Source organism: Bactrocera neohumeralis, chromosome 3 (genome assembly GCF_024586455.1).
Source record: "Bactrocera neohumeralis isolate Rockhampton chromosome 3, APGP_CSIRO_Bneo_wtdbg2-racon-allhic-juicebox.fasta_v2, whole genome shotgun sequence".
Taxonomy (NCBI): domain Eukaryota; kingdom Metazoa; phylum Arthropoda; class Insecta; order Diptera; family Tephritidae; genus Bactrocera; species Bactrocera neohumeralis.
In genome coordinates, this window is record NC_065920.1 from 18546757 (window position 1) to 18571531 (window position 24775).

General features: G+C 39.0%; 1 protein-coding gene and 3 non-coding genes across 5 annotated transcripts in view; 1 reads left to right on the plus strand and 3 right to left on the minus strand.

Annotated features, from left to right (window-relative positions):
* LOC126754150 (bone morphogenetic protein receptor type-1B) overlaps nt 1-24775 on the plus strand; it is a 245045-nt gene that overhangs the window by 34484 nt on the left and 185786 nt on the right. The window lies entirely within an intron of this gene.
* On the minus strand, nt 5709-5779 carry Trnag-gcc (transfer RNA glycine (anticodon GCC)). Its single transcript has one exon. It is a non-coding gene; the product is annotated as a tRNA-Gly (tRNA).
* On the minus strand, nt 7496-7566 carry Trnag-gcc (transfer RNA glycine (anticodon GCC)). The gene has a single exon. It is a non-coding gene; the product is annotated as a tRNA-Gly (tRNA).
* Trnag-gcc (transfer RNA glycine (anticodon GCC)) lies at nt 8417-8487 on the minus strand. Its single transcript has one exon. It is a non-coding gene; the product is annotated as a tRNA-Gly (tRNA).

Below are 24775 nucleotides of genomic sequence, written 5' to 3' on the forward strand. Positions count from 1 at the left end.
TGCGTATCAAAAATGGGTTGAATCGGGTCCCTCAGCCCCCATATACCCTATATAAAGATTTTCGAACTTCCAGGTGACTTTATAATTCGCCATAGTAGATCTTTTGTGAGCCTTTTGCCCTTCCTTTATGTTAGTCAATGTAGATCAGACCTTGTGAATCCGAAATATTCTCCCAGCCGGTAGGTCAGTCCATCTTCGATGGATGAACTGCTAATATGAGATCCGGTCTTAAAATATTTCAGTCGCTTTCATTATTTGGCCAATCCGGAACCTCTTTTAGGCTTGAAATTCACTTTGAAAGTTCACCTCTTTCGCCATGTACCAGCTAAGAGGTTCGAAAAGATAAAATATGGGTTTCGCCTACATCGAACAAAGCGCTTGAAATTGACTCTGATATTGTCTACATATATGTATATTGAATGTTACCCGCTGTTTCTGCCAATAAAGTAACTAATTTTATAACAATTTACTCCAACAACAATGTGTTTGCGAAATAAGCGCTTTCAATTAAAAGTGGTTTTAATGATGGTTCCCCGCGGCGCGACTAAAGGTGTCGCTTTGATGGCTTTCTTAGCTACACGCTTCTTTTTTCCTTTTCGCATGTCTTTTTAAAACTTCTCGAAAGTAGTTGTTGCTCTGTTGCATTGTATAGAACTGTATACATTGAACACACGCCATCGGCATTAACATTTCAAATTTATGAGTCCGCAAACTCTTGCATGTTCTTACAAAGTAGTGTTTCTTATCAGCTGTACTTATTTCATTAGTGAGCATCTTATACATAAGTACGCTTAATATATATGTCAATATGTTATCACCTCGCATATTTATGCGCTTAAGAGTTAAAATCCGAATATTTATAAGTGACATCTAACATGTGTCGCCTTTTTATTTTATGATGTTTGTGTACCGAGATTTATTTTGACACCTAATTTTACTAATGAAATGATACTTGTTCGAAATTTGTGTTTCGACATTTTTACAAGTACCTAATCGCTTGGGACTTGACATCAGGCTTAAGATTTGACATGTTGTCCCGCTATAATTCTTAGAGAGTATGTAAGCCTAGACACAAAAATGTCCACCGCTGAAATCTTCATTATTTACTACAGTATCTTTAATTCCTACATACAGTGACTCTAAAAACTCTCATGATGAAATTTTTCAACTCTTTTTGTTTTATCTCGTAAGTGACATATAAATACAAGAGACAATTTAAGACAAAGAAAGTTACAAACAAATCAGAAACTAAAATTATTTAACTTAATAACTACACAGATAAATTTTAAAAAGATTTTGTTGAAACGGCGTGCTGGTATCTATGGCTTTATATATGGCAAGAAACTTTTCGGGCTTAGACCATAGACCGAAAAGATATTGAAAAAATTTTAATACCTTTAACTGAAGTGAATCGTAATCTTAGAAGGAGTTTTGGTCAGAATATGTAAATGTTAGTCAGAAGATACAAAGTATGGACATTTTTAAGAAGACTATCTCCTATTTCCACTAAATTCTGATCGTTGGTTCAGATTAGATTTAGATTCAGTAACTGACCCTTAAGATGAGGATCGCATGTGTATTAATAAATCCAGTGCTTTATAAAATCAGAAAATAGTTCTTCTGTAATCAGTCGACAGAGCGCTTTAAAAGGTTACATGGGTTTCGTCGATTCCATTAGTCGTCGGTAAAAAATGTTAACAGCATAACTCCTTACAGGATCGGATCATAAAAAGTCAGAAGAAAATACGCGCTTTAGTTAAGACCATAAACAAAAAAAAAGAGAGAAAAGCTCACTAGACCTTTTACGATTCACTTTGAGTCAAAAGGATTCTGCGACAGCGCAAGAACTAATGGTAGCCCAACCAGAGGCCAAGCTTATGCGAAGCGTCGATAGAATGTTCGGTTATGTTAGGTTAATCTGGTAGGCCAATAAGCCACGCATAGACATTGGTTCTTTGCGATACCAGATGGAGTTCAATACTACTACTGTGGCCTCACTATCGATACCTCGTCCAGTGTATCATACCGTGAGGATCCCAGATGCTTACAGCGTAGTCTTGCCAATGCGGGACAAGTGCACAAGAGATGCTCCATTGTTTCTCTGGTACCTTGCTCTAGTCATTTCCTGCAATCTTATCGATCTGTCAGCCCCATTATACGGGCGTGTGCCGTCACCAGACAGTGACCAATTAGTATTTTAATCATGTTCCTACAATCTCTTCTATCGAGTGTCAATAGGAGTTTTGTGTACTTCCGATCCACCGTTTTGCACATGAAGTTTGCAGTTTTGCTCCCGGATAGCTCGTTCCATCAGGTTTGGATTTTCTTTACCATGCTTTTGTCCAGTTCTTCGTATAGACAATTATTGGGTTTCCCATGTTGATCACGTTTTCATATGTTGGCCGTACACCATTCTTGGCTATTCCGTTCACTATTTCATTGCCCTCGATGCCTTTGTGGCCTGGCACCCAGTAGAAGTGAGGTTGCCTGCCTCTGGCAACACTTTTCACTGCTGTCCTGCTTCCCAAGACACTTCTGGCCGATATGCGATATGAAGTTACTGTCTTAATTGCTGCTTGGCTGTCTATGTAAAAGCTGACTCTGGAATTGTCTGCTGGTGGCCAGCTCCGCGGCTTTCGCAATAGCAAAGACCTCGGCTTGACAGCAACTTAAAAGGCTGCCTTATGCCTAACACTGGACAGTGTATTCCTACACCAACTACATCGTCTATTTTCGAGCCATCCGTATAAATGTTTAGAGTGTTGCATCTTTTTCTATGTTTACTTTGAACCTTCTTTCCCAGTTGAAAAGTGGGATCATGTAGTTGGTGTTTGCCCAACCGCCATTTGGTTCTATATGTAAATTCTCCTGCAGCCAGTAGTCATCCTGCCGATTTTGTTGCGCAGTTTTCACCTAAGAGGTCTATAGGTAGCAGGTTTAGTACCAGTTTCAAAAGCTGCCGTTGGAGTTCTTAAAATGGAATGTTGAAATAACTTCTTTTTCTTCATCGGGAGACTTTACAGCGAAACGATCGTTCTAAAATCAAGGCACACATAACAATTAGAAGCAGTTCCCGGTGTAAGAGCTTATTCTATATATCCATAACGTCAGATTTTGAACAAATAGTCAGACATTTGATCATTAGTAAAATTATCATAGAGTTGTTTGCTGATTACTTATTGCTTACGGATTCGAGTGTTTTAATTAGGGTTGCGCGAAGTTCTGGAATTTTAGACAAAACTTGTGCTAAGTCGCTACTCGGTAGTCAATATGAAATAGTTTTTCAACAACTTTGCGCTGAAAACTTACTAATTCATTAATTGGTCGAATAATCCTCGCCAGTAAACACTGAGAGAAAGAACTCATCAGCGTGTCGAGTTGTTGTTATATCTATTTTTTAGGTGCATATCTCCCTTATTCTGAATTTTGTGAGTCACTGTAATAACCGCTGTAATACTGATAACTAAAATAAATGGTGAACATTGTGGTGGCCTGTCCACTGACTTGATTGCGCGCCGCTTTAAATTGTCGCTCTTACCATGTTGCTTATTGTCACATCTTGTCTTCCCCACATATTTTCTTAACGGCTGGGATGCTTGTTTACAGCTTGTGCTTATGACCCCTTTCGAAGCACAACCGCTTGTGTCGCGAGTCGTTGAGGTTTATTTCTGCGCTTGCGTGCAGAGCTGTCTGCCTGTGTCTTTTGTGTCTTTATCTTGAATGCCGGTAATAAAAATGTAATAAAATCGATTTTTATGCGTTGATATAAATGAAACATATAATTTATGACGTACTTAGTTGAATGTGACTATAAGCGTTGCGGTCTTTTTTTTTATATTAAATTATGTTCTTCCCAACTTTCTTTAGGTTTTTCCTTTCGTTCGCGGCTTTTCGTTGTAGTTCAATGGATCATTGCAGTTCATTTGCGGTGTGATAACTCAAAATAGTTTGAAAGCGTCAAGTGCGCTCTGGTTGAAATTTGAAATTGTTGTTGGTTGTTTTCGGCACCTTGTTGGCCGAAGTATTCCTGTCACATGCCACAATGTAGCGACGGCTTGCTTTCTCAAGCGCTCACTGTCACACTGTTTCACTATCTTTCGCTCTACTTAAGTTGTTGTTGTTTTTTCATGGTTTTTTATTTGTGGCATGTCTACAGCACGTCGGAAGTCAAAATTCGACAGCATTTTAATTAAAAGTCACACAATTTTAACACTAACATAGCTTTCTTCTTTTTTAATTAGTGCGGCGCGCGTACTTTTCCACAAACACCGCACACTTGTTTGCCTCTTTTTTTAATCATTCGTTCGGCGAGCTCCCAAACCGCAGGGCAAACATACTAACACTTGCTTGTCATATATCCACACCTGTATATGACCATGTGTATGTGTGTGTGTGTGTTGATTCCTTTTGCGCGTTCAAAATATTCCGCCTTGGGGCTCGCCACTTACCTTTTTACTATGTGTTGGCAAGGAACGCGCCCCAGACAGGCGACGAAGTGGCGACACGTTGTCCGTCTGCTCTTCGTCCGCTACCCTTCTACCTTGCTTGCGACGCCTCCATCTCCGAGAGATCCACACGAATGACAGATCCCAAATAAACTGACCGACTGACGCTGTGTGTCTTTGCGAAACTGGTACGATCCCACAGCAACAACAAAACTGCTTTGCGCTGTTTGTTAGACAGTCTTCCTATGGTTGTTTGCGAAGACAAACGATCTTCGAATATGTGGCACAGTGCCCAGGATACAATGCGCAATCGTATTGTTATATACATATTTTTGTTGTATGTGTACTTATGGAGGCCGCTTGATGGAGCAGCATTGGCACCGTTTGGTTTATTTTAATTCGAATCGTTTTTCTTGCGCGCTTCTTGGCTTTGCTCGTCTGTAGTACTAGTCTCAGCCGTATTCGGCCAATCTTTTGCCGCAGCCTGTCAGCTCCGTCGTAAGATTCGTTCTGCCTTTTGTTTTTGTATGCTTTTGAACTTGTTTTGCCGTGCTTACAATTAATTCAGGTGGCGCTTAGTTTGCGCGTTGCACGGATTGCGTGGCCGCACAGCATCCTTCTGTTGTAATCAAAGTGTGTTTCGTTGCCCGGGAGTGTGGCAAGTACATGTGGTAAGACATTTCAAGACAAGCAAACAGGTTCTTCTGCGCATTACACATGCGCTCGCTATATACACCGATATATACCGATATATATATTCAATATGTAAGATCACGAACGCCTTTTCCAACGACTGATTGCCTGCCACTGTGGTGTGGCAGCTCTGCTTTTTTTGCACCAAGAAGTGCTGCTGTTGATAGCGCTATGTCGCAGACAAACCTGTCTCTTGAATACTATTGAGATTAATGTCAAAAGGTTTTAATTTAATTAGATAATTTCTCTTAAAGTATTTAAAGCGGTCCGTGGACTCACTAAAGCATTGCTACATTGCTCTTGTGGTTGGCTTTTGGCTCTTGGCTCTTCAATTATTTGTAAATAATGTTTAAATTGATTGCGATTAATCTTTTTCTCTTCTTTTTCTTTGCAGGTAAGTTTATTACTGGAATATGCTTATAATGAACTGAAATTGAATTGTGACGACGCTTGTCAAAACATACTGACATAAATACAGTAATAATTTAGCGGAAAATATGTGAGAAATTAGTATTTAAGTGTTTGTGGAGATAATTATTATTTATTGAGCATATTTTAAAAAATATTTGATGCATCGGCCGGGAATCGAACCCGGGCCGCCCGCGTGGCAGGCGAGCATTCTACCACTGAACCACCGATGCTTGTCGGGGAAATTAGGGCTCTTTGTGGATGAAAAATACCGAAGAACATTTTAATTGTTTGTTAATTAAGCTTTGTTGAAAGTTTACGAGGTAGTCAGTTAAAAGTTAAACTTGTAAACTCCTTTTTCGTGAAAGGTCGACCATTACCCAGGCCAACAAACAGTATAAAGCTCACTGCAAAAAAAAACTGTAATAATATATCATCCATATTCATTGCTATCATCAGACTAGTTAAATAAATTGATATTTGTTCATGGTTTGGATGGGGTATTTTCGTCCATTCGGACAACATGACCTAGCCAGCGTAACCTTCTTCTTCTTCTTCTTCTTAATTGGCGTAGACACCGCTTACGCGATTATAGCCGAGTTAACAACAGCGCGCCAGTCGTTTCTCCTTTTCGCTACGTGGCGCCAATTGGATATTCCAAGCGTAGCCAGGTCCTTCTTCACTTGGTCCTTCCAACGGAGTGGAGGTCTTCCTCTTCCTCTGCTTCCCCCGGCGGGTACAGCGTCGAATACTTTCATAGCTGGAGTGTTTTCGTCCATTCGGACAACATGACCTAGCCAGCGTAGCCGCTGTCTTTTAATTCGCTGAACTATGTCAATGTCGTCGTATATCTCGTACAGCTCATCGTTCCATCGAATGCGATATTCGCCGTGGCCAACGCGCAAAGGACCATAAATCTTTCGCAGAACTTTTCTCTCGAAAACTCGCAACGTCGACTCATCAGTTGTTGACATCGTCCAAGCCTCTGCACCATATAGCAGGACGGGAATTATGAGCGACTTATAGAGTTTGGCTTTTGTTCGTCGAGAGAGGACTTTACTTTTCAATTGCCTACTCAGTCCGAAGTAGCACCTGTTGGCAAGAACAATCCTGCGTTGGATTTCCAGGCTGACATTGTTGGTGGTGTTAATACTGGTTCCTAAATAGACGAAATTATCTACAACTTCAAAGTTATGACTGTCAACAGTGACGTGAGTGCCAAGTCGCGAGTGCGACGACTGTTTGTTTGATGACAGGAGATATTTCGTCTTGCCCTCGTTCACTGCCAGACCCATTTGTTTTGCTTCCTTGTCTAGTCTGGAGAAAGCAGAACTAACGGCGCGGGTGTTAAGGCCGATGATATCAATATCATCAGCATACGTAACCGCTGTCTCTTAATTGGCTGAACTATTTCAATGTCGTATAACTCATACAGCTCAACGTTCCATCGAATGCGACATTCGCCAAGTCGCGAGTGCGTCCACCTTTTTTTTGATGACAGGAGATATTTCGTCTTGTCCTCGTTCATTACCAGATCCGTTCGCTTTGTTTCCTTATCCAGTCTGGAAAAAGCAGAATTAACGACGCGGGTGTTGAGGCCAATGATATCAACATCATCGGTGCACACCAGCAGCTGTACACTCTTATAGATTAAGCTCTGCAGCTCGAATAATTTTCTTTAGCAGTAGATTGAAGAAGTCGCAGATAGGAAATCGCCTTGTCTGAAACCTGGTATTGGTATTGTTGTATTAGTTGTGCTACATCCGAATTACGCAAGTCCGCATTGAGAAGAACGGTCCCTTTAATGCTTAATTTTCTATTCGACCCAAAGTAAAATACTCTTATTATTTGTAGTATCAAAAACCTGAGCTATAGTGTAAGTTAATTTTTGACGACGACTTGCCAATGGTGACGTCAGTTCTTGGATATAACTATTAAAAAAGAAATTCTGCATCGGCCGGGAATCGAACCCGGGCCGCCCGCGTGGCAGGCGAGCATTCTACCACTGAACCACCGATGCTCTTATAAAAAACTTAACGGTAAACTTCCGGGATTTGAAGTAATTTTGTTTTCTAAATGCTTAAGTGGCTGTAATGTCGAAGCAGCTGTGGTTTTCATTCATACAATCTACGTCTTCTTAGTTAAAAATCCATATATAGGCCGAACTGGCAGAAGATGACTCCTTGAAGGTAGCAGCAGTACCGCTCCTTAGCTCAACCATCTGCAGAAAAATTAGTATCAACTTTGATTGTCGTGCGGCAATACTAGCATAGTACTTACTCACCTTGCACTAGAGATTAGTTAAGGAATGCCTCGTCTAACCAATAATGACGTTGAGTATGTGTGCAAGGCCACAGCGGGACCGTAGGTATTTGAAAAGCTCATGAGCTGCCAAGGCAGTGCAGCTCAACCTCGTTATCAATAGAAACAGAACAGGTTAGGTCTCCACTGTCTTCATGTGTTTTAATTCTGATAGCTGGATCTCACGAGTGCTTGGCGAGCGATGGGCAACTACTTATTCATTCGCAGTAGTAAGTTCCTTCTAATCCAAAGTAAGTCGAAAGCTGTATACGCCGACTAGCTCCTCTAGTTGTAGGGGTTATAACGGGACATTATAAGTATCTACGCGATAAGGTTAAAAATTTTACAGTAAACTGGTTTCAGAAAATGAATTTGCCAGAAATTTTTTGTTTTGAGTAACTTTTCACTATTTTCTATATTGTCCGAACCAGCCAAACCGAATAAATTTTTTAAGGTTCCGGTTAACATCCTTGGTGTTTAAAATCTTCATCACTTAATTGACTTTAGACGACACAATGTTGGCAATTGTGACGTCATGCCTCGTCCACGATTATTGAAAAAAGAGTTATTGCATCGGCCGGGAATCGAACCCGGGCCGCCCGCGTGGCAGGCGAGCATTCTACCACTGAACCACCGATGCTTGTTAACGGTACAATTCAAAATAGTTGCCGATTTTAGCAGAGATGAATTTGCATATGAATCTGAAAATATTTTTAAAAGAACTTATAAAAAATTACTAGAAAGTTGACCTTAATCAATAGCTTGCGTCAAGCTTATCAATATTAATGATTATAATACTCGTATAAATTGTTTCTTTTGACATTCTGCTGCACGTTAGTGATGTATTTTATAGTAAGGTCTGATACACTTTATCATGGCATTGCAGCTATCTTAGCAGCGCCAGGTTTCTTCAATGGAGTCAAAACAGCCCTTCCAACAGGTTGGGGACATTAAAATGAAGGTCGATTTTAAGTTGTCTACCCTGAACATAAGGTGAATATGTCTGTAGTGGCTCCCGGAGAAACGATGAATCCGAAGCTTTATCCGTTGGTACTAAACTCTAGGATAAGCCTGTGGCCCTCTCACAGAGACAAAGTTCAAGGCTTAGAACAGTTGCGACAAGTTTTCTGTACTAGGTAGTGGTGATGGTAACAGAAAAAGGATTCCGAACTCCTCTAAATTTTGAATATTAAACTCCCGGAAAAAACGATGAATCTAAAGCTTTATGCGGGATCATCAGTGGTAATAAACTCTAGGATTGGCCTATGGCCCTCTCAAATAGACAAAGTTCAAAGTTTAGGACAGTTTCGACAGAGTAGTTTCCGTTTCCTATGTTTGGAATATTAAGAGGTTAAGAATTAGTGGTCACAGTGTGATTAAAAGAAAGTTGAGATTAAAATGGAGCCAATGGATCTCTATTAAATGATGAGCATTCAAGGTTATACGCTTCAGTCCTAAACTTTGCAATTATCTTTGCCCTTAATCGAATTAAGAAACCGACCACAGTTAAATACAATTCGTTTCTTACTAAAAATTAAAAACTTTTCATTTTAATTTTTTAAATTAAATTTTCACAACAAATCGAATTTATTACGCTTATTTCCTGTCATACTCGTATTTCACTATTTCCCTTTGTGCTCGCCAATTTTGTTTGCTCTTTGTGCGCAATACAATACATTGATTAATTCCGACACCATTTATCACGCTTTTATCCCGTTTCCTAAGAAGAGTACAGTAAGAGTTGAAAGTTAAAGTTAAGCCACAAAATTAAGAATGAACGAACAGTTCGGTGCATCCACGGTCGGCTAGTTGGTTTGCTGGCTCACTAGTTCGGCGGCGACTGATTCATTGGCACGCCAGTAGTGCGCATAATAAAATCCAATCAAGCGATTGGTTGCGCATGCGCGTGAAGCCTGAACGGGAACAAAAGCACCAAAAGAACAACGCCGTTAAGCCAACGAAGCATACAGGCAAGCAAGCATGCCGTCCTACGTAATCTTGATGGGGCAACAATACGTAGTATAAAATATTGGTTCTTGCTAATACTCACTGGGTAAGACTGGGTACGATGGAGTGAAGTTGAATGAGAGAAATGAGCTTCAATGTCGGCTATTTCGTTATGCGGCTGCACTGTTGGAGGTGTAGGAGCAGCTAAAATGCATGCAACCACGTTCCAATAGCCAATTTCGGATATTTTTCTACTGCTTGCTTACAATGCTCATGACACTTGAGGAGTGTTTGTTGGCTTTGCTGCATTGTTATGAGGCGGCTACAAATCCAATTTGACACGCAATCACGTAGAACCAATCGTTTTGGAATTAAGTATTGAGTAAGCTTGCTTCTTTTCTAGTACCTGCTTGGAAACATTCAAGCTAGCTATCTTAGTTCATGCGTTTCCAACAACACTTGAATGAAAATTTGATTTGCATTGTTTTATTTTACGCCTGGAAAGTTGAATGATAATCTCCGATTGCGCACGCATAAGCAACTCGAAAGCCATTTGCGGCTATACGAGATCTTTTTGATAAGTCAGAGAGGCGACACTTGAATAGAAAAAAGACATATTCCTTAATAAGATCCTCTCCAGTTGGTTCCACTGTTATACGCGTTTCGCTGATTTCCTTATAACAATTTCCTAAGCTCCATAAAAAGTCAGTTTTTTCTGTGAATACAACCTACATTTGTTCAGAATTTCATATCACTGAGCTACTTTTTCGGGATGGCAATCTAAAAATTTTCTCTTAATTCTCAAACTGCGCTGGATTTTATAGATATTTTCTAGCGTAGCAACCGCTTTTGGATCAAACTGATAAGAAAGAGTGAACATAATGGAATCCACCTAATAGTATCTGTCAAGTTTTTGCTTGATTTCTGGAAGTACTTTTTATCCAAAAGGCTGGAAGTCGGTTTTACGCCATAAGCCCGTTTCTAAGTAAGTGAATTGAAGCTTACTAATTCGACCGAGTCTAAATTAAAGTCAAGATTAAATATAAATTAAAGATATGGCTATAACTGCCTAAATCCCCTATATAAAATGCCGGTAAATTCCTACAAATATATTGTATGAATGAACCACAATGACCGCTGCAAGGTGGTGACTGGGTTGTACCCATGGCACATCCTCTTTATGACACCGCGACTGCGGTGGCAACAATAACAAAGTTAAAATTTGCTCTCAAATGGACTTCTAGTGTCGCGGTCGGCTAGGTTGTGTAGGCCATAAGTACGTACGCCTGCGCACATTTGTCTTATGATTAATGGTGTTTGCGTCGTCCACCTTCTTCCATACACATTGCCAGCATACTAGCATAAGTTGCAAAGTTCTGGAAAAAAGGAAATACTGCGCGACTTTGTAATAAAAAAAGGCAGGTTTGCGTTCTGTGTACGACGCGGTTCGCCATAAGAGAGCGTCAGGTTGTAAAACGCACAACAGCTTTGCGTAGTCAAAGTATGGAATTATGGTTCGGCGCATATGATTGCAACGCCACATAATGCCTCACAACTGACGCAATCTTTGCGTGGAAATCTCAAGTGAAGTTAAGCTGACCCGTCGCGTAGCAAGGCTCTTTGTTGCTTAGCTCCTTTTTATATGCCAAGAGGCTTATGTTTGTATATGTTTTCGTATTTTATTTCTTTATGTACTATTTTTAATTTTCTGCCTCATAAAGTAAGGAAATAAATACTTACCTCCCTTCTCTACGGTTTCCCTCCTTACTTCCTTCAAACATCTCGTTCTAAACTCCCTGTTTTTTGCTGTCTGCTATTTCGGTTGTTCTATGGTGGTAAATAATTTATTTGATCACACTTTGAAGGTGAAACCGTTGCGCATTTCTAGTCATTTTCTTAATTCCTTCTGTGTCTGATCGTTCCGCTTTAGTAAGCTGGGCTTCTTTCATACCATTATGGTTTGGTTGCGTGATTTGTGTGGTTTTTATTGAAGATTTATGCTCCTAAATTGGTTGTTATTTAGTAAATTTTATAAGGCACCTTGATTGCGAAATTCTGTGAAAATTTATATAACGGATTTATTATTTAGAGATTTTATGGTCTATAGGTTTTTACTATTTTAATGTTATTGGACCTGCAAAACAGAATTGCTCATAACTTAAGATAGGAACAGTCGAACATCAGCGCCGAATGTGTAGGCGTCGATTTTCCAATAGCCGAAGTTAATACTAAGTACTGGTGATATAATTCCTTGGATGCGTTAAGGGAGTTAAAGGATTCCATTACCCCAACATTTATATCAAGCCAAACGAACGTGCTTAATTTATTTCTTTTTCATATCTTCTTCCTTATTACTTAGATATATAGCCGAGTTTACAGAGTGCCAGGCGTTCTTCCTTTTCCTGTTTGACGCCAATTGTAGATTCTAAGTGAAGTCAGGTGCTTCTCCATCTGGCCCTCTCAGTGGTAAAGTATTTTCATCCATTCGACGGAGCCGCTGTCTTTTGATTAGCTGAATTATGTCAATGTCGTCGTATATCTCGTACAGCTCATCGTTCCATCGTCTGCGGTATCCGCCTTTGCCCTTGCGCAAAGAACCATAAATCTTCCGCAGAACCTTTCTCTCGAAAACTCGTAACGCCGGCTCTTGAGATGTTGTCATCGAACATGCCTCTGCACAATATAGCAGGACGGGGATGATGAGTGATTTGTAAAATTTGGACTTTGTTCGTCGAGAGAGGTTTTTACTTCTCAATTGCCTACTCAAACCGAAGTAGCACCTGTTCGCAAGAGTTATTCTGCGTTGTATTTCGAGGCTGACGTTGTTGTTAGAACCTTATATGTGATGTTGAGGACGTTTATCCCCCGGTAATTCAGCTCTTCGCCGTCGTATTTGAATAGCATTCCATTCGCCCCCGCCGCTTTCTTGTTCTTCAGACGCGTAATTGCTATTCGAACTTCTTCATGGTCCAGCAATGGAACGTCTGTTCCAACGTCATCGATATCGATTGGGGAATGGGGTTCACCATATCCTAGTGTTATGCTTTTACTGTCTTTCAGCAGGCTGGAGAAGTGTTCTCTCCATAATTTCAGTATGCTCTGTGCATCGGTCACTAGATCACAACTTGGGGGTCTACAAGAGTATTATTTTCCATATAGCTGTTGGTATTCGATCTCTTCACCTTGTTTGAGTTAGATCCTAACTAGAATCAATAAATTTTTATAGGATCTTAAACGCCAAACACGTCGAAAGTAGAAATGGTCCACTCGACACGTTTCAGTTGGTATTTTGGATATCAAGCACATTGCCTACAGACCCCAGTCAGAAGACTAGAAGTTGTTTTTGCAATTATTAGTTCGAGAAGTGGTCACAAAGAAGATACTTACCAACAAATGTCAATCCTCAGTCATCTTCTTCTCCAGATTTGATTCCTTGTGACTTTTCCTAAATTCAGTCTTCAGATACGTATGTGCGGGAGCGCAACATTAGTCGATTATAGACACAAAGAAGAAATTGGCTGAATAATTTCAAGGTAATCGCTCCATGTAATGATATGGGCTTAGAAACGATGTAAAGTTGATCGAAGTTGTAAACCTTGTATTCATGAGTTTTGAAAGAACATACTTTGAACTAACACTTAACTCTTTTAGTAACCCTATTTTCAAAATTTGCGTCGTGCTGAGCAATTGCAGGATATTTTTGGTTACGGTTGCAATACAGTTTATACTCCTTTTTGAATTTTCTTCCTTTTTTACCCAAAACAGAACGCAAAACCGCATACATCCTTACATACTATAATAGCCTGCAGCTGCAGCGATCTCCACTGATTGCTTTGCTGGTACGGCTGGCCGGTCTTTTCTGCCTTAGCATTCAGCAGCACGAACCAATCGCGCCAAGCGGCATTTAGCATTTGCTATGCGACGACTTCTGGCATCAGCCACGGCATCAGCGCGTCAGCATCATAGTCTTCCAAGAGTCAACCAGACGAGAGCCAATCTACTAAAGCAGGCAGGCAGCCAGGCAAGCACGCAGTCAGCGGTAAGACCTTCCATGAGCCTGCACTACTGCCGCCTGCCAGCCCATTGTAAAGCTGACAGCATTGGCGACGCAAAGTCGCGTCTTTAGCGCGTCTGCAGCGCGACTCGCGATTCGCAATTCGAGTTTCGCGCATTGCTTTTACCTTTTTCTCGTTCATTATTTTGTTTGTGGCATTGCCGTGAGGCTGCGTAGACTTGTTGCTTTTATTTAGCATTTATTCTTGTTTTTGTTATTGTTTTTGCTTGATGTTTATGAACGAGATTTGAAAAGATTTTAAGATTCATTCTGCGATTTCTCCGCCGACGGGGAACGCAGAGAGGCACCGTTGTGGGAATACAACAGTGTGAAGGTTGTTGCAAAATACCCTCAACACACATTCGTACATACGTACATTCTTCCACACATACCTGTTGCGAAGATATGCGAAAGTACGCGCGTAAGGCTTGCTGTTGCTGCTGGTGTTGGTGTTAGCCGCTATTGTTGCTGCGGCAGCAATGCGCGGTACCTTTAGTGCAAAATCGTGTATGACTTTGCATATGCGGACGCGCAAAGTGCATATTTGGTCGGATCCAGCCAACGCCTGTGGAGCATAGTGCGCGTAATCCTCGAAATCGCTACCGTCTCAGCAGCGTGGCAGAGCATAAATTTTTGACCGGTAGGCGTTTAGACAGACAGTGTGAAATGTGCAACATGTTGCACTGACGCGTCTACAAATGCAACAACAACAGGGCTAACATTCCTGCTAAAGGCGAATGCAGCGAATGAAAAACATGAAAAACCAATTTTACACAAAAAATGGAAATTTTTTAAATTTCTGGTCTGAAGCCTTCAAAGCAATAACTGCCAGCTGCAAAACCAAGAAAATCCGCTTATTATTTCACGTGTAACTATAAAGAGGTCGCTTATGATCATGATATCGGCCGTCTTCGATTCGCCACTTCTTTGCGTGCGCGGCTCTCTCGTCAAAAAAATTGCAGCTAAAATCTAAGATTTAGCTGATCTTGAAGCCGTTCGCTGCGTGGAAATATATTATTCATGTTCCGTTTTGCGCTGCAATTTTTCCAAGCTTTTTTAAGGCTTGCAAAGTATACCTCTGTATCGCCGAAACGTTCGACTCAAGTTTGTTAAAGATTTTCGCCCGCTCTACAAGTTCGTTTAAATCCAGCTACTTAAGAAATAAGCCAGGCGATAATCCCTTTCTTTCAACCCTTTTCTCTTTTGCGTTAGCTCTTCACAATTAAAATTTGTTTCTGCAACATGTTGCTCAACATTTTTCCTTAATAATGTAATTCCTTAATAAAACTCAGGTGTCAGCTTTCCTAACTGTCATGCAATATTTTTTCTCAATAACTCTGTAAATATTTGCCGTGTTTAATCGCACATATAGCACTTAATCAATATATCAATAAAGTATAGCTATCATGTTTAACCGTTGTTGTTCGAATTGTTGTTGAGACACAAGTAAATATAGATTTAGGTCTTATTGCTCAATACTTATTGCTTATCGAAGCAAAATATCTTTATTGTAAGCAAACAAATTGACTAAAGGAAATTGCTTTTTATTATTATTATTTTCATTTTATTAATAATAAACACTACAAACAAGAACTGTAATTGAGTTGCGTTTATAAAACACATTCGTTTTAAAGAGTTCTTCGCGCCGTAACTTCGATCATAGATATTTATAATTTCGAAATTAATTTTTTTCCATCCATATCTACAGTCAATTTATTGCCATAAAATTATCATGAACTGAATTAGTGTTAAGTGCATGTTTCATGAGAGATAGTGTTCTTAAGAAACCTTGAAATTAGTTGGAATCGAAACACAATCGTGAATAAATTTTTATTTTTACTTGTATTAGCTTATTTTACTTTATCATAACAATGACTATGATTAGTGCTCTGTTCTCATTCAAAAATGATCAAAAATTATCAAAAGCGATTCATATTTTGTCTAACCCCTATACTCGTATACACCAAATGTTAAAATGTCCGTGCCTCCAGTTGACGTTATACCAAAAATATTAGTCTTAAAAGATATGAGAAACTTTGTAAAGGGTGATCCATTTCGAGGTTCCCTACTTTTTTTTAAAGAAAAAGCACAGAAACTTCAAATTTAATTTGGAATTTTTATTATCATTCGAAAGAACATTCTTTGACATTTATTTTTTGAAGATTATCTCTTTTCAATGTTGGCCGCGGCTAAATGGTCCATCCGTTGAGCCCAATTTTCGATGACTCATTCGAGCATTTCGACTGGTAACTGGCGAATGACACGCGTGTTGTTTTGCTTCAAGGCCGGAATCGAAGCGGTATTGTCCACATAGATTTTAGACTTTACACATCCCCACAGGTGTGATATCACACGATCTTGGCAGCCAATCGGCCGGCCCTAAACGTGAAATTATCTGTTCACCGAAGTGTTATCTCAGTAAATCTATTGAATAATGCGATGTGTGGGAAGTGGCGCGGTCTTGTTGACTCCAATTGTTGCCGAGATCACGAGCTTCAATTTCAGGCATCAAATAGTCGGTTATTATGGCGCGATAACGGTCGCATCATTTTTGAAGAAATATGAACTGATGATTCCATCGCCGCACAAACCACACCATACCGTTGTATTTTCTGGGTGAAATGGCAGCTTGAATCTCTTCAGGTGGCTCATGGTCCCAAATGCCGCAATTTTGCTTGTTTTACATACCCATCTTTGAACAAAATTTTGCCTGAAGACATCAGATAGTCTTGGAACTTTTCAAGAGCCCATAGAGCAAAGCGAAGTTGCTTGGTCACTCCTTAAGTCAGTCCGAGTTGCTGCGAACGGCGCCGAATCGACTCTCCACGGTTTTTATGGACACTATCAGCTACGGCTGTTATATTTTCTTCACAACGTTCTGGACGTGGTCTATTCGGTCGAATATTATCCAATAATGAATGCTGGGTCTCAAAATGGGTGATGATGATGCGAATAGTACGCTCAGTAGGCTGATTGTGTTGACCATAAGTTGAGAAAGCGAGTGAGAACATTTTTTAAAGAACGTGAAATTTTGTAATAAAGTTGAACGATTTGTAAATGTTGTTCAGGCGTAAGTCTTTCCATGATGAAATGCCAAACAATACGGAACAAAAATAGCATAACAGCTTGACACTTCTCACCCGTGATCTGTCAAAAAGTGTCGATTTAGCCATGTCTGTCTCTCCATTTGTTTATACGCAAACTAGTTCCTTAGTTTTTGAGATAACGTTACACAGTAATGATACACGTTCTTTTCACTTCAAGAAGCTGCTTATTTGGCGGCCCCGTCGATATCAAATATACAAACTGAACGATCGAAATCAAGTGCTTGTATGGAAAACTTTTTCGTTCGAAGAGTTATCTTACGAAATGTGGTGGAGATTATTAATCAAGGGATTGCTACAATCTCCGAAGAGATTGTTCATATCGGATTACTATAGCGTTTAGCAGCTATGCTAACGATGAACGATGGAACTCAGGTGCTTGCTTAGAAAACTTTCTCATTTGACGAGATAACTTCAAGAAACCTGGCATGGGCTATTGCTTGAGGCATAATGCAATATCCGAAATAATTGTTCGTATCGGACTAATCTAGCATATACCATAGCTGCCATTACGAACTGAACAATCGGAATCAAGTTTGTGTAGGCTAACGTTTTTGGTTTAATTTTTTTATGATTTTTTTATATTTTTTTTTAGCCTTTTTCATGCAATTTTTTTATTTTTTTTATTTTTAATTTTTTATTTTTTTAGCCTTTTTCATGCAATTTTTTTTATTTTTTATTTACATAACTAATTAAAAGGAAAATGCTGCACTCTACACCCAACGCATTGTTTACTTTGCTCCATTTTTCATTTCCCAATTTTTTTTTTCGTTTGAATAACCACTTCAACTATCACTCTGCGATCTTTATCGCCTGTCACATTTATGACGTTATCACATCATTTTGTCACACACGAAATGCAGTTGACAAATAAAACAGATGTGTGTACATATGTATATACGAGTACAAACACACCTCGCCTTTTCCAATAAATTGGAGTCAGTCCCAATGCTTTGTTGCAACAATGATATTTTGAAATTTGTGTAGCAATGGGTGCAACACAATTGACAACGCTTATACATATGTATGTATGCATATATGTACATAACTCGATATACATATACATATGTATTCTTTATATACATTTCCACATATCGCATTCTCTCCTATCCACATGTGTGGCACATTTCCATGCCGCTCCTCCGCTGCCATCTTCCTGCATTATTTGTCCGCACTTTAAAGTCACTTCGGAGTTAATCGTCAAAACATGATTTGTTTTGAGGTTAAGTGGCAATTGATCGATAAAAATTTATGATTACCGCAATAGCTGACAATATGCCATGTTGCAATGCTTATGCCTACATACCAGTTCTATATAATTCTTATACAGTTATATCCGCTGTACTATTTATGACTTTATTATTTAAGTCCATAATGTTGTCACTATATATTCTTGTTGTTATGATGATTAGTTTTTTTTTTTAGTGAAAACTATTATCTTAATTTAAATTCAAGTGGTTAGATGAAGCACAGGCAGTCTTAATTACGCCGAAGTCTTTATAAACTCATATTATATAGATAAAAGTTGTATAAACAATGCTTTGAAATATAATTATTGATTTCAAATAATCAATTTCATTACAAAATTTATTTATAATCATCGAAGGAGTCTAGACGATCACAGAAAACAGATTCGTTAGGCAAGCGAACGTATTGAATGAGTGCGGCACCATCAATTTGTGTGTGGTGGTGAACTGAGACTAAAATTTATACAAGTAGAGAAATATTCAATTTCTAGAAAAGCAAATATAGACAAAGTTTTTTTTTCAAATAACAGAAACATTACTTTTTCGAGCATCCCTAATTTGTAGCTCAGGTCGTCATACAGTTCTGGCTTTCTTCTTCGTCAAATTTTATAGAATTGTTTTCCGAATTAAAATATAATTAATGAAATAACCAATTTTTAGGCTTAATTTTTTCGAAAATATCATGAATTTGGTGTTAAACGTTCGGTCATTTGGCTAACGCGACGGCGTTTTATAAAGAACAACTTGTCGATCCAATTTTACCGTCACACTCAGTCAGATGTTGATTTTCAACTAGACTAGATGCAGTTGGCTTGGCAAAAAATAGTTATCGGAGTGAAAGTGAAGTTAATAAAGTGAACCCAAGGATGAACAGCTTTAAAGCCTGTAGTCCTAAAGATCTGTTTAGTGTCATGAAACCTGGACCGATTTTTTAGGATAGTTTCCCACATCAAAAATAGCCATTTTTATTATTTACGAATTGGTTAGTACTGTGACCTATTGGATGTCTATAGGTATGCGCTTCCAAGTGCTTAAGTCTTGACCTCCCAAACGCGGGGTAGTCAAGAAGGAAGTGTTGAGTTGCTTCCATCTCATGGTAGGATTCCCAGCCTTACTGCATGGACGCCAATATTGCAATGGCTCATTAAAAACTCCAAAACTAGGGAGAGGCTAGCCTTACTGAGGGCAAAGAGATAACAAGATCTCTTGCGATTGATCTTGGGCCAAAAGGCTTGTGCGATAGCGCATGTACTAATGGTGCGCTAGGGCTGACCAAGCTTCCCCGAGGCCCAGCTATTCAGTATTAGAACACAAGAGGATACAGCAGCACCGATTCGCTCCCATTCTACCGATAGCGGTAGGGTGCCTTTTCTAGTTATATCTTCAGCTTTACAGTTTCCTGCAAATACGCTGTGGCTTGGCACCCATACCATACCTTATCACAAAGACATTTGATGCTATTGATAGCGAGGTTAGGCACTCTTTGACCAGCCCTGAAGGCACTGTTACTGAGTTCACTGGAGTTGAGGTTTGACCCATCCGTGAAGAAGCTCACTGCCCTTCTCCTCCAACGGCTTCTTCCCACCTAAAACTCCTTCGCCGGTATATGGGTAGAGAAGGAGTCGCCGGAGTTCGATTTAGCGACTCCATAATCAAAGTGATCCGGTATGAAGTCAAAGTGGGTGAGGATTTCCGAGTGTTCAGACCCCTGTACGAACAGCTGCTGGGCTAAGAACTGATTACTGGAGTTGTATTCAGATTAATGAAAAAGAGTTGTTAATCAAATTTACGATGCTCTTGGACGGTTGATTTGGTTGTCAATATTCTTAGAGCTATCGGTGTATAATCCATGGAATCAATAGATATGTATTTATTTACCAAAGGAAATAATGCTTTAAACACATAGGCGGCTGCACTTCACGACTTAAAAACAGCGAAATTTCCTTCTCTGCAAATGGCATCTTCAAGTCAGCTTCATAAACATTTTGATTTTCGTCATCGAATTTTCGTGTGAATTTTCTCCTAAACGATTTGTAGTATTTTTGAAGTGTTTTTCTTACAAAAATTGGATTTGATTAAGACCTCTACATTCCCTAGCTATGCTCACTGTTCCACAAGTACGAGAGAATTTGGAGTTCAGTGTACAGTCTCCCACTTTTCAATTGAAATCTTCAACATTTACCAGTTTGAGTCTTCGAACATGTCTTCCGCATCTAAAGAAATACAATTTAATCCGAAATTCTATAAATACGTTTATTGTTGCAAGATGTTCGAATTTTCCGTTTTGTAATGTTTGCTTGAGTTCAGCAAAATAAAAAAATACTTATGTAATTCAAAAAGGTTTCGTTACGTAATTAAAACTAAAAAAGAACATGTTAAAATTTAAATTTATTCCAAACATGTATTGTGAAACATTTTAAGCCCATACGTAGGGCAATAAAAATTATGTAATACGTGAAAATACGAATCTACACTTATGTCTACGAACACAATTTACTATAACCAGAATATTGTGAACAGCTACAACCCTTATTCTTCACGTACGTTTACCTATTTTTTTTTTTTTTTGCCTGGAGAATTTTATTTATTTCTTTTTAATTAAAGAACATGTCCACAGTTCGATGACACACTTGTGCTACCATCGGCCGGCACATGATGACGCTGACGCTGACGACGATCAAAGTGTTGCGTTCCACTGGCAGGTCGGCTGATCGGCCGATCGCACCGCACCTTGCCGCCCGTACATTGATATTTGATTGTCGAGATCGCAACTGATTGTGTCGCTGATAAGAGTGGCAGGCAGAGCGCAGCAGAAGAAACCTTTTTATGTTCTGCGCGAGTATTTGTCTTCTCGCTCAACATTTGAATTATTTAATTTGGTTTTATGCTCGTATTTATGTTTTTTTGCTGTTGCTGCTTTTGTATATTCCTTTGGGTTTGTAGCCAATTGAGAATGCTCGTACATAAAGCAATAATAATTTATTAAACTCCACTTGCCGGCGTACAAGAACGTAAAATGCGTCGAATGACAGTCGAGGAATCCAAATATATATTTTTTCTTTTTAGATTTCTTTGCCTTGAGGTGGTATGCTTGTTGTGGTCTTTGCCGCCAGGTGAAAAGAAACTGAAATTCTTTGCTGTGTCTGCCTACAAACGGGTATAAATATTGTTGTGACACAGGAATTTGTTGATTGTTTTCGGTTGTTTGTTGTGTGCCCTGCGTCGTAGGATTTTTTTTTGTGATTCTTTCGACTTTTTAATTAAAAAATTTTCGTGTAGATTTGTGACTGTTTAGTCAGAGATACCAATATTTTAAAATTTTTTAATTAAACTTTGCAGAAGTTGGTTTTAGTCCCCGATTATGTTGTTACAAATATGCAGAAGGTCTATCAACTGGTAATTTTAAATCGTAGGGTTGTAATTTGACAACTGTCAAAGCGAATGTATTTTCAAGTTAAAAAATAGAAGCCTTAACTTCGAAAGAACGAAGGCAAAACTTATAATATCTCCGCTCGCAAGAACCCTTACTCAAATCCCATCAGATTGAGGATAAGCCGATATTACCCTGTCTTTTTGGATTCCGGTACCGTATTTATAAGCTCGCGCGAGGTTAGCAAGGGTTGGTCAGGACATATGGGGTTGTGAAATTCTTCTGGCCTTAATATATTTGTTTTTAGCAAGGTTCAGCTCGCCGCGGTGATGGGAATTCTTAATGGACACTATCCTATTGCTACTCATGCGGTGAGGCTGAAGATTTTTACGGAACCAAATTGCCAAAAATGCTTTGAGCAAGGTGAAATGGAAACCTTTATACAATTTTACCTACATTGTCCAGCTTTCACTAGACTTTCAACTTTAGTCTGAAATCGTTGGAATTTATACATATTAACTGTATTAACAAAACTGTGGCAAGCTGAAGAAGCTTTGTCGACAATTCAAAAGACATTTGACGGTCTTTTTTAAGCCTACCTAGAGTTCAGAGCGTCTCACCGCCCCGGCGTTTCTAACTGTCGGAGTGGGATCATTCTTGACTTTACGAATACTACTCACAAGTTCACGTGTCAGCCCATTTGCTTTGAAACGTTGCACTCAAAGTGTGTAAATATACTGAGGCTCCTAAAATGTCAGGAATGTGTGATAATAAGAAAGATGAGCATTTCGCAAAAATTTTGTAAACAAAAGTCCAATGTCAAACAACTAACTCTGCGTATGTCATTATAAATTCCACAAATATTTGACTGCAGACAGGCCTAACGTACATCGTCTCTCGCTCGTCCTTCTTGCTTGCTTGCCTACCATTTGCATCATCATAAATTGAGTAAATATTATTTGACGTAGTGTCTGATGGCTTCTTAAGTAATCTCAGTAGGTATTAGGATCTGGCTGTCTCTTATTTAACATGCTCGTAAGTCATTGCAGAGAATTTGTCTGATTGTGGGCATGAATGGCATACGAGATGACATATTTGTCTGAAGTTCTTGAATAGATGTGGAGACTTTGGAATGTGCATCCACATATTCTGCGAAAGTAAAAGTAGGGGTAGAGGTTCAAGAAACGTATTGAAATGAATATCAGAGCTCAGAACCCTCACATGTGTCTCAATACTTCAGCTTCCGAACCCCTATTAATCATTCTTCAACACAGAATTTCGATTTTAGTTCCGTTTATTTTTAAATCTCATTCTATGGCTTATGATTGCATTAGTACCCTCAGTGTTTAGCTTGTAACTTAGAGCGCTGACTGCCTAAGGTATACAACTCGAGGTTGATTACTTATTTTTTATTATTATTAAAATCTCGTCATAAAAAGAAATAATATCCTCACCGGTTCTCGTCAGGTTTTGATGTCTTCGTACAAGTTTTAATTTATAAATCAATACAAGGGTAGTCAGAGTATAAGGAAACAAACGCAGTGTTTCGATTTTCCCAGAGCTCCTGAATAAAATGAAAGTCGTCTTATCGGATTTGTGAAAATACTATAGTTCCAAGTATTTATTGTGATTAACATTCCACAGGTACTTTTTATATGATAAGTCACGACATATTGCAGCTCAATATTTGCGTTGAAAGTTTCCTACTAAACTTAAGTAGCCTCCCCGCAGTTTATCAAAACTTTCAATATTTGCCGACGGCTCCGTAAAGTTCAAACCTCACTTCAGAAACTCATATAATCCGCTATCATATTCTTAAATATATTTTGATATCTCTTTGAAAGTTTGAACGGTCAGATGGTTAGAAAATATTCTATGGTTGATTCAAAAAAAAAATGATCGTAGTTGAACTATTTTGACCAGTCCTTTGTGAACCAGATAATTCCTATACTCCTAAGTTAAGTCTCGCCTTGAAGCTGTCACAAATCTGCTTTGACATTCCTGGATGTCTAAAAGGGTTAGATACAAAGTATTTTAGTAAGGGTTGAGATGTTTTTACCTCGTCTTCTTTTAAGCAATTTCTACAACTGGAAGTATCCGCTGACCAGTTGGATCTTACAATGAGTCTTGCTGGAAAGTGTTCATTGGAGCAACGTTTTAGCTGAGAAATATCTTATTTTAGGAAGGGTTGAGATGAGTTTACCTCATCTTCTTCTAAGCAATTTCAATAGAAGTATCCGCTAACCCCGATCTTACAATGAGGGAAAGAGGCCTTGCTGAGGTTAAAATTCATATTAGTTCTTATTTATATTAGATCTTCAATTATGTTGCTCAGCTATAAGAGAGCGTTGTTTAGCATTTTCTGGCTCAGCCGATCTGTCGTTTACAAAAATACATATGTAGATATGTCATTTTAGCATCCAACAAGAAGAATTGTAAAAATTTCCGGAAAAATATTGAACTTGCACGTTAATCTTTTCACGCTAACTGTACTTTTTTTTACAAACATATGAATATATTCAACGAATAAATTATAAATGTAAATTCCCAGTCTGCCCTTCACAACTTCGTGTATCTAAACTGTCATTTCTCAGAAGTAACGCAAATTTTAAGTGACTTATTATTTGTATGGGATGTATAGTAGTTATATATATGTACATATACCTTCATATGTATGTAGGAGCTGCAGTAAGTTTTTATGAAAAATACGTGATTTCTGGTGATCGTGTCGCCTACGTTACCGATACCCATACTCACTCATCCACTCAAGTACATCACACGCTTTGTACGGTGCAGACAGTAGCAGTCATAAGAAAAGCGAACTGGTTTCCGTCTCTATCATCTACCCAGTAATCTGTCAAAATATTCATAATAAATCAAATGTCACGTAAACATTTTTATTATTATTATTAAAAGTGCCTATAAGCGGAGCTTCCAGTGAAAGAGTAGAAGCGTAAAGGTTAGCTACCGGTGTGGTTTTGCATTCTGCATTTTTAAGCAGTTTCCATTAAAAATATGGCATGACAGGGCGAAAGGTTTCGTGTGACAACCATCAGCGCTGCTTCCTCTGCAAACGCGGCCACAATTCGCTCTGCGTGTGTGTGTGTGTGATATCTGGCATCCTTATCATGTTAACGACCGCGGGTTATGGAGTTACGCGTTAAGGACAGTAGCTGCCACAGCAGCACCTTTGTTTTTCATAACGT